Source organism: Epargyreus clarus, unplaced genomic scaffold (genome assembly GCF_041222505.1).
Source record: "Epargyreus clarus isolate Ecla_fem2 unplaced genomic scaffold, WU_Ecla_fem_2.2 ptg000006l, whole genome shotgun sequence".
In the NCBI taxonomy this organism is placed as follows: Eukaryota; Metazoa; Arthropoda; class Insecta; order Lepidoptera; family Hesperiidae; genus Epargyreus; species Epargyreus clarus.
Genome location: NW_027332214.1, coordinates 6,657,017 through 6,666,846, shown reverse-complemented (window position 1 = coordinate 6,666,846; position 9,830 = coordinate 6,657,017). Strand labels below are relative to the sequence as shown.

The window sequence follows — 9,830 nt, the reverse complement described above, 5'->3', positions numbered from 1 at the left end:
ATTCAGTTGTGCACCTATAAGTATAAATCATAGTTCACTTTGTTTAGAATAATCTTGAGAGACTCATTACCGTTTAGAAGTATTTAGCCATAGCTCATACAGCTAAGAGGAAAAAAATATGTGAGCCGTCACGGGACGCCTGGCAGATGTGAAACATCGACATTATTTTGTAAAAGTAATATGCAGAAAAGAACATATTGTGATAGGAACTAAATAATGTCATAATGATAAAATAAAATGGCAATAAATGGCCACACCGTACACACTACTGCATATAGACTGTATATATATACCATCGTATAGCGTGGCGACGCCACGTCAGAAATCGGTTTTACGTGCGGCAATAGATGTTTCACATCAAAATCAATTCCTATTAAAACAAGGAGGACGTGGAATGCATGTGCAGGTAGAAGAGTGAGCTTCCTGAGGTATTACTGGAGCCCTATAACATGGGACTCGTTAAAAAAAATGCAAAGAGAATTCTTCAAAGCCGGCGATGCATTGGCGACTTCTTTTAAGTTGCAAACGTCTATAGGCGACTATGACTGCTTACAATTAGGTAACTCATCTGATTTATTACTACTAATTCTATGAGCACATACAAATACGTAGTTACAAATCATGCTCCGTACCTACTGTGTTTAGTTGATACAAAGTCTCGGATGAGTCGTTACGTGGATAATAAAAGCTTGTAAGAATTACAATGTCATCATGTGTCAACATTTCCGAGTGCGTTCAAAGTTCCTCACATAGTGTAAGTGCTGTAATACAATGTTCCGTAACTATTTTGGCTGAATGTAGCTATGTCTTTGAGTTTATTGTTGGAAACGTATATACTTAGAAACGTTCCGAACATCTGCGAAGCAACGTCTAGTACGTGAGCAGCAGCAGAAGCAACTTTGTTTTCGGAATACCTACTCTTCAATAATGTGTTAATTTTCAACAAAATTATCTAAAGACAATTTTTCCTTAGGTATAATACAAAATCTCACTTACGTCATTTGGTGACGGCAGAATTAATCTCAGTGTGGATTGACCCTTACACCGCACAAGCATCATGCGCATACGCATAAAACAGTGTGCAGTATGGAACGCGCGCGCGCACCACGTTGGCTTACTTCCCGCCAGTGCATTGACGGTAATTGCATATTTATTTCAGTGGCACTGGCAGCGCATGTCACATGTATGCTCACGTAATAAGAACATCATCGGGCTATTTTCATCGAGTTTTAGTTATTCCTATGGCACTAATCTAGTTAAAAATATTTTTCCAACAACTATTCGATTTTTCAGATAAAGCTTTATTTTCAGAATACCTACTCCTCAATAAGGTGACAATTCTCAACAAAATTATCCAAAGACAATTTTTCCTTAGGTATAATACAAAATCTCACTTACGTCATTTGGTGACGGCAGAATTAATCTCAGTGTGAGTTGACCCTTACACCGCACGAGCATCATGCGCATACGCATAAAACAGTGTGCAGTATGGAACGCGCGCGCGCACCACGTTGGCTTACTTCCCGCCAGTGCATTGAAGGTAATTGCATATTTATTTCAGTGGCAGCGCATGTCACATGTATGCTCACGTAATAAGAACATCATCGGGCTATTTTCATCGTGATTTAGATATTTCTATGGCGATAGTTTACTATATTCAATATATATTATTGTATGGTATGATGATGACGTAAAGTATGCTTTGCAGAGGCAACGACAGTTTCTCTATCATAATTGGTTGTGTTCTTGTTCATGAATAACCAGAATAGTCGTCGTCAACCCATTATATACCATAGGTACTCTCCCATGTGTGGGCATACGTCTCTTAGAGTTCAGAGGTTAGATTATATTCTTAAGTGTAATCTATGTACTTTACACACTATTAAGAACTTTTTAAGAACTCTTATATGTGCGGGCTTCCTCACTATTTCTTTTACTGTTGAACCAAGTGAAAAATAATTTCTTATACGCACATTTCTTTGAAAAATCAGAGGCGTGTCTAGGATTCGAACCTCTACTCCTCGACTTTGTACATTAGTCTATCTCTCTTGGATCAGCTTCTGTGTGTTAATAAACTCGCAACAAAATTACACGTTTTCTTTAATCCAAATACTGAGATTGAACCATTAACCAATGTGTGATTGTCATAATATCATGTTAGAAATGAAATATTTTCACTGTTCAGCTATTTCCATGTTCTAATTTTTTAAAGCGTACAGGAATTATTTTGTAGTGGTTGATTTTAAGTACGTAATCATTCTATAGTTAATAAAAAAACTAGGAATAGGAAGAAATTATATAAATGAAATAACGTAATGCCAGCTAAATAGTTTATTACATTTCGCTCAATTGTTTGTCATTATATCACAATTAAAAATCTACTGAAACACAAGTTACATAAGAAACAAAGTGCATTTATACAAAGTAGTTACTATTTAACCAACATTGTAAGATGTGTATTATAATTTGATGTAGATGTATACAAAATAGTAATAAAACATATACACTTATAGACATACATACTCAGGTACACGTAATACTCGTATTTAATAGAACTGTCTCTTTAAATTAAATATATTTTACATATATATTACGTTTAATATTTTTCTAGTAATTTATTAGAGTTTAAGAATAACTTAATTATATTATAAAACGATTTTTCGTGTTATCTATGAAAAATTAATCAGCACTTAATTACACGGATCCATATTTTCCGATCATTTTATTTGACTTTATTTTCGTTACAATCGTAATTTAATTACAATAATAGCACATACACATATAATAGTAGGTACATCTTACTGTTACTGAAAAATACAGAATATTATTGGCATGTACACGACAAATTATTTATAAATACAAAGTAAATTACATAAATATAATAATAACTATGATATAGGGCAACATACATAATATGTGCTAGTCTCCAATTTTTATTTCGACATATGCACAACACAATACAAGTGTATTACTTAAATAAAATAAGAATAATTATTTCTGGAATAACACATAACACGTAAATAGAAATATTAAGTACAACTTGTAGAAATAAACCGAAGATAATAGGTACTACATAACATAGGTAAATACTAAATAGAATATTGCATTAATTTCATATAAGGTTATATCAATTTCGTAAAAAGGTCCTTCTTATGTATACTATTCAAAATGCATATACATAAACTACACACACACACGCACACTCACACACACACACACACGCACACTTACACACACACACACACACACACACACACACATCAATTGTCTATCTATACTAATTGTGTAATATCCTGTTTTGGCTTAATTTACAGCATACTTTTTTTTTATAATATAAGAGTAGCAGACGAGCATGCAGTCCACCTGATGGTAAGTGGCTACTGCCGCCCATGGACATCTGTAATCAACCCCAGATATGATTAGATATTCCTACCTGAGGTCGGCCACAGATGCGCCGCTACCCCTAAGGACTAAGCTGGAACGCCTCGGAAAAGTCTGTCTCCCTTACCACACCCTTCATACCGGAACACAGCAGCGCCTAACATTGCTGTTATTAGGTAGAAATAGGTGTGGCGGTGGTGCCGCCGGAGTCGAACCACAAAGGATTCTACCACCTACATAACTTCATAACATACTGTATACAATGTGTCCCGGCATGTAGTAATAAAACTTTAACACTGGTATCTATGATCCATTTCATCGACGAAAATACCTCATATAGGGGGTCCATTCCAAAAAAAACAAAACAAAACATTGTGTTACCTGTTTCATAGTCATCGAACGAGGTACGCGTGCGCCTGCGAGCGAAGGGGTCTGTTCGGTCAACAATAACTTTTAAAGTAATAGACCTAGAGTAGTGATTGATATATCAATTTGTTTAGTAACTCAAATACTATTATTAAATTATAAAAAAATAGTAGGTCAACGCACTCGTTTGTGCGCTATTTTTGAATAAATCGTCTGGATACGCAAAAATATAGTAAAAAAAATACTTTCTCCCCACAGTAATAGAAGAAAAACATAATTTGCTAGCATTTTTTTATTTTGGTTAGTTACTTTACACATTTGCCTTTGAAATAACATCAAAAGTAAGTCCCTACGAGAGATAGATCACATCTCGCCGTAATTTTTTTGAGTTAAGGTTACTTTTGATAAGTTAAAAACAAATAATACTGTAGTTTGGTGGTGTTTTGGAATGGACCCCCTAAATGAGGTATTTTCGTCGATGAAATGGATCATAGATACCAGTGTTAAAGTTTTATTACTACATGCCGGGACACATTGTATATTGTAAAAATATGATATGTATCGCTGTTGGATTACCTAATAAATAAATAAAGGTATTCAGTAGATTACACATAAATTAGATTTAGTATATAATTAATGAGATAATCATACACAGATACACATGTTTCTGCTTTATAACAGCAGTGTAACGCTACTGTGTTCTGGTCTCCAACTTAGTTCTCAGCGTTTGCAAGGCATCCGTGTTTGGTCTCAGGTAGGACTCCCATCTGGGGTTGATTACAACTGTATTTGCATCAGGTGGACATGCTCATGTGTTACTCAACATAAAAAGCAGGACCAGTTTTGACAACACTTCCACATATTAAAATAACATAAAATACATAAAAATCCAACTCTATGGTAGAAAATATTATATACTTTTACAACACAACTATATTTCAACAAAATTTTAAATTTTAGAAAAATCACTTTAAAATAATAGTAAATTTTGACAAACGAACCCCAGAATTAACTAATAAAGTCCGTAACCAACACCAAACAGCCACCATTGAAGCATGTATAGCCTGTCTCAGTAAAGAAAGTATTCTAAAATGGCATGAGTTGTTTGTTCCTCGCGTAGACGCGAGAGCCAAACAGGAAATCGCTACTTTAGACTACAATCGTTACTGAATCGAGTTATACCTTTTCCCGATGTCTTCTTCTTCTGTCTTCGTTCTTCTTATTCTCCCTCGTTGGACATAAGGGTCAACGCGGGGGCAGTGAAGCTAGTGGTTGTTCCCACAAACACACAACCAGCTAACCACACTGCCAACGCGGCGTACCCTACACATCATCTTCTGCGTCCTTCTTCTTTCTTCTCTTCTATTCTTAATATCTATCGTAGTCTTACCTATCCGCGTCTTGGTTCTATTACTAACGAAGACGCGAATAGGTATAAAGTGGATGCTTAATTTTCTACTTCTATTTTCTTTCTTATTACTTCTAATTACTTCGTAATACTTCTTATTACTTGTAATTATATACTTCACAGGATTCATGGCTTGTAGAATCTGAAAGAGTTATAATCTTGAGAAGACATAATGATAAATATTTATTTTTATTTCCTTGTTTATTTATAAATATGCATTGAATTTCAAAAGGTTATAAATTATAAATGACAGCGTTGACAAATTGAGCTACATCAGGTGCGGTAACCCCATTGATGGGTGACCGATAGTGGTTTAATTTACTGATTTTCTGACTTAACTTGCTCTGATTGTAATATGTTGTAACAATCGCAAGCAATTTATTGGAATCGATTGGGTTATAGAATATGCCAAAGTTGGCATTAACCCCCTATTCCGCCCCTTACTAGTAACTAAAAATAATTGGTTCGTAATACTATAAAGACATGGACCATGGAATCCTACCATGCATAAGTTACAAATCTAATTATAGATAAGGAAATATAGATAAGTAAAGTGCTTAGTTATGAAAATTAAGAATTATCTCCGTAAAAAAATGTTGAACCGAAGATTGTGAACTATCCGAAGACTACCCGATGAAAATTCCCGATGAGGCGATGACTTTCAGTGCACCTGAAAATAAAAAAAGTAATATTAAATACTATAAAGAACCGATAGTAATAAAAACTGTGTGTGTAATTGTGCGTGTGTACGAGTAGATTGTAACTACGTAGGAAATTATACTTAGCTCTATGGTGTAGGCATAGATTAGTAAAGATTACTCACTCCTAACAAGAAAATGTACCCAGTTTTGAGAATTGAAATAGTTGCGTAAAAAAGTTTTGCCACGTCTCCGTGCTAAAATGTCCCTAAAATATTTGAAATAATTATTTATTTATTATGTAAATTACGCAGTATTAGTTATTTATTCGTATATCGTATATAATATCTAATCCTATTTGGGGTTGCTTACACATGTCCATGGGCAGCAGTAGCTACATACCATCAGGTGGAGTGCATGCTCGTCTGCTACTCCTATATTATAAAAAAGATATCTAAGAGAAATACAAGTGGCAGATATGTTCCCTAATGTGGAAAACGCTTCATATTATGGTGATTTATCATGAAAGTTACTTGCCAAGGAAACAATAAAAATGTGGTAGGCGTATTTGTTAATGTCCCTGTAGTTCCGGGACCAGAATAGGGCTACGGTATCCTCTGCCTGTCGTAAGAGGCGACTAAAAGGGGGCTTCCGGGGTTGCGGACGGCAAGAGTGGGAGCTCAAACCGCCCGGCCAGCGACCCCGGGAAGGACGGCGGTATGTGTGGTCGCATACCGTCGTGCACACCAGACGGTGTGGTGAGTAACAAGCTCACCTGGGCGGAGCCCGACGGGGCACAGCGCTAAAGGGGACTCCGGTTGCGTTCCGTTGGAGATCCCGGAGTCCTCTACGCAGCGCCGAGGACGGCCACCGGGGGGGTTTTAGTGCGGTAAGAGTCCCACATAACCCCGTGTCGCTCCCACGGCACCGGGTACCTTTTGAAGGTTTCCCCCTCGTTAACAAAAAAAAAAAAAAAGGCGTATTTGTTAAAAAAAAAAAACAGTGTCTATCTATTACGAATCAAGAGATGACATGCTTTGTGACAGACGGACAGGCGAACAGACAGTTCTAATACAGTTTAAAAAAAAGTGATAATTAATTTCTAATACACACATAATTTTGAGATATCAGAGCCTGACTCGAACCACGGACCGGACGGAGGGGTCAAATTTCAAACGGACTACGTTATCCAATTATACCTAAATAGGTAAATTTACATTTATTATATCTACAAATATGTATTTAAAGTAACAGAAATACTAATAAATATAAAATGCAACTTTAAACAGTAAATTATTAATAGATACTGAAACCTATTAAATTATGTCTATCTCTCTGAGAATTATAAAATAATAGAGCGAGCCAACTTAAGTACGAACAATGGACACAGATGAGAACACCATCGCTATGCGCGATATAGGATGTGTTAGGTAACTTCCTTGTTTTAACAGATTATTAACTCTGGTTAAGTGCTGTGGAAACTAGTAGTATTTTACATTTCACAACTAAAATGCGACACAAGCGACAGTTCATGTCAACGATGGACTACAGACCACGATCAGTAGCAACAAGTGGTGACAGTCGACGACAGTTGTTGACGATAGGTAACTACACTCGGCAACTATAGTCGACATGAACTGTTGCTCGCACACTAGCCGACTGTCGCTTATGTGTTACCCCCTAATCCAGTTTCAAACATCCACTACATCCCCGCCTATTGTATTTTTAAAATTATTAATTTTCCCTGTGTTTTGATTCTGTTTATGGGTACAATAAAGTATATTATTATTATTACATCAGCCTACAATTCGAACCTAAGCTTCAGCAATATAAGCACTCTATTATATGGTCATTATTACTCTGTGGTCCATGTATATTAATCCCAAATAAATCAGCCCCGTTTTTGCCAGTCATTTACGTTACTTAAAGTGTAACGGATTTCCTTTATAAAATTGCGTTTGATTACATCACGAATCATATTTCCGCAGCGCAAGCGGTTTGCGTATTTGTTGTAGATTATATATTTAAGTAAGCAATATTAGTAATTTCTAGGAATTGACTTATTTGTAGGTACCTATGTTTTTTTATAATATAGGAGTATGCAGTCCACCTGATGGTAAGTGGCTACTGACACCACATCTGTAATCATCTGTAATCAACCCCAGATAGGAATAGATATTCCTACCTGAAGTCGACCACAGATGCGCTGCTACCCCTGAGGACTAAGCTGGAACGCCTCGAAAAAGTATGTCTCCCTTACCACACCCTTAAAAACGGAACACAGCAGCGCCTAACACTGCTGTTATTAGGTAGAAATAGGTGTGGCGGTGGTGCCGCCGGAGTCGAACCACAAAGGGTTCACCACCTTCATAATACGTAATATGTTACTGGGTATGAAACGGACAGCAGTCCATCTGATAATCTATTTCCAACGGATATCATTCGTACTTTTTGTGGTAAAACAGTGTACAGTCGACCTGCTATCCATGGACTTCTGTAATCAACCGCAAATAAGGCTGTATTCCTACGTGAGGCTGGCCACAGATGTGCTATCCCTGAGGACTAAGGAACCTCTCGGGTAAGTATATCATCGTTACCAGAGCCTTGGAACAGGAACGCAATAGTGCTTAACATTGTTGTTACAAGGCAGAAATAGGTGTAACATTCTATAGATATTATTCCCAATTGTAGAACTCTCATTTGTTGCCTGCAAACAGGAACATAGTCAGTATATGACGACCCGCGTGGCGAAGTGGTCACCACGCCGGTCTGACGCGCAGAGGGTCCCGGGTTCGATTGCCGGCCAGACAGATTTCTAAATGATGAATTTAGATTTCTGTTTCTGGGTCTAGGTGTTTGTGTATTTGTCTCTGTGTGTGTCCATAGCATCCACGATACAGGGAATCCTAGTGTGGGGATGTGAGTGTAGAGCGTTTTATTTATTTATTTATTTTTTTTTTTATATGTCAGCCTTATACTTCCACCGAAACGCTTCACGCTAGAAATAAGTGTCGCGGTGACAGGTACTTCACCGATCAAACCAGTCTGGCTCTACCATTTTCCATTTTTTTTCAGACCTTTACTAAATTGCCTAATTAATTCCTTGGCCAGTAACATGCATGTTACACTGGATGCAGCTACTCATGCGTTCTGGCCTTTCGTTTATATTTTTCAATACGATTTCTATTGCAGTCACGCGTATAGCTACCTAGCTCAGCTACATAATCTGTTATCCTTGGCATAACGTTTATCATACTTATCCGCTAACCTACAGATTCTATTAATATTCAAAATGAAGATGACTACGTGTATATTCCCTCAGTGTTCAATACATTGTCTATGTATGTATGAAAATGTATATGCATATGTGGTGTGTGTATGTAACGCTCGTGATTGTCCATTTACTAAGTGTTAACGCATCTATGTCTCATATGTAATCCCATATCAACTCTAATAAAGTTCGATTACTTATTAAACTTATTGCTAATGTGGGACGTTTATAGAGAACTGATATTTATATTCTCGTTTTAGTATTATAAATTTAAAAAGCAGTATCACTTAATAAAGAACTGAATTTTCATTCACTGCCCTTAAAACTACTACTACATACATAATACCAAAAATAATTTTTCGGTGTTTATACTTGAGAACTTTCTATTCGTAGAATTATTAGAACATTTTCAAGTAGAAACTGAGAAATTGAACTTAGATATCTATTTTGGTGCGTACACGCGTTGCACATACGAAAGTGGATACATATTGTAAACATAGGTGTATAATATGCGAGGACGTGTGCGTTCAGCCTAGCTTCGCCTTGGCCCCTTACCCCGGAGAGGACAACACGCGCTGTACCGGCGACAGCTGTCAGATGCTCCACAATGCTTAGAAACACGTAGAAGTGTTACACATCGAGTACAATCGTTGCACTTATACGAAAGTTGATTTATGTATACTAAGTGGATAGTATGCGAGGACGTTTGCGTTCAGCCTAGCTTCGCCTTGGCCCCTTACCCCGGAGAGGACAACACGCGCTGTAC

General features: G+C 36.9%; 1 long non-coding RNA gene across 1 annotated transcript in view; it reads right to left on the bottom strand.

Moving 5' to 3' along the window:
- Positions 1-5,146: 5,146 nt before the first annotated feature.
- LOC140742837 (uncharacterized) overlaps positions 5,147-9,830 on the bottom strand; it is a 100,934-nt gene continuing 96,250 nt past the window's right edge. Inside the window, exon 5 of the long non-coding RNA XR_012102306.1 lies at positions 5,147-5,825. This is a non-coding gene — a long non-coding RNA (uncharacterized LOC140742837). The remainder of the gene's footprint in view (positions 5,826-9,830) is intronic.